Genomic DNA, 1,238 nt, shown 5'->3' on the forward strand with positions numbered 1-1,238 from the left:
GGAGCAATAGGAAAGGAGGAATCAGGAGAGGAGAAAAGATGGAACCATGGTGGAACAGGGGGTTAAGCCAGAGGAAGAGGAAGAGGGATTGGGGGTGGGGTCTTAGAGGAGTCAGAATCACCTGGAGTATAAGCCTCGGAGCTGAAGGAACAAGGGTTGGAGTTTAGTAGGGATTTGTGGTTTGTTTTTTTCTTGCTGCGAAAGTATGGAGTGTGGAGCTGTCAACAGGCTAGTCAGCTCAGCCAGAGTGTCTGATGGAGGGAAGTTGGAACCGAGGTCGGACGCCTTATGGCCTGTACTGTGGTGTCTCTTAGCTGAGGCTGGGTTGCCATGTTCAGCTTACTGGTGTAACAAATGTGTGTGTGCACGTAGCACCCTCTTCTCGAGTCCTCAGCAGTTTGAGCTGAAGTTCTTCTTTTTATTTTTTTTAATATTTATTTATTTTGGCTGTGCTGGGTCTTAGTTGCAGCACACAGGATCTTTGTTTTGGCATGAGGGATCTTTAGTTGCAGCATGCGAACTCTTAGTTATGACATGCATGCAGTATCTAGTTCCCTGACCAGGGATCGAACCCGGGCCCCCTGCATTGGAAGCGTGGAGTCCTACCCACTGGACCACCAGGGAAGTCCCTGAGCTGAAGTTCTCTTCCCTTTGTGGGAAACCAAGCTGTGGTTTTTCAGTTTAAAAAAAAAAAAAGTATTTTGTTACTAATGTAATGATTTCACAATGTCTTTATTTTCATTTTTTCTCTAAAGATCTGGACAGATCCTGTGTTTGATCTTAAACACTGTAGACTAGGAAGGGAAGATTTTTCTTTTCCTTCTCGGGTTTTTGCTGAGGCCCTGGGCTTCAGTCTGTAAAAGCAAAGTTACTGGAAGAAGAGGGCATACCAGAAAGGAAAGAGCAATGGAATATAATTCAACAACAAAAAGGAATGAAAGAACTGTTACATGTTATGACATGGATGAACCTTGCAAACATTATGCTAAGTGAAAGAAGCCAGGGACAAAAGACCATATACTGTATGATTCCATTTCTATGAAATGTCAAGCACAGGCAAATTCATAGAGACAAAAAATAGATTAGTGGCTGCCTAGAGGTAGGGGAGGATGTGGGGAATGAAGGAGACTGCTAAAAGGTATGGAATTTCTTTCTGTGGTGATGAAAATGTTCTAAAATTGATTGTGGTGATGGTGCACAACTCCATTTAATTTTAATATATTAAAAACATTGAACTG

The 1,238-nt window shown here is 42.7% G+C and overlaps 1 non-coding gene across 1 annotated transcript; it reads right to left on the minus strand.

Annotated features, from left to right (window-relative positions):
- Positions 1-551: 551 nt before the first annotated feature.
- Positions 552-624, minus strand: TRNAW-CCA (transfer RNA tryptophan (anticodon CCA)). The gene has a single exon. It is a non-coding gene; the product is annotated as a tRNA-Trp (tRNA).
- Between the last annotated feature and the right edge of the window lie 614 nt (positions 625-1,238).

Source organism: Delphinapterus leucas, chromosome 16, assembly GCF_059928025.1.
Source record: "Delphinapterus leucas isolate spDelLeu-1000000601 "Yukka" chromosome 16, BTC_Dleu_Yukka2, whole genome shotgun sequence".
Lineage (NCBI taxonomy): Eukaryota > Metazoa > Chordata > Mammalia > Artiodactyla > Monodontidae > Delphinapterus > Delphinapterus leucas.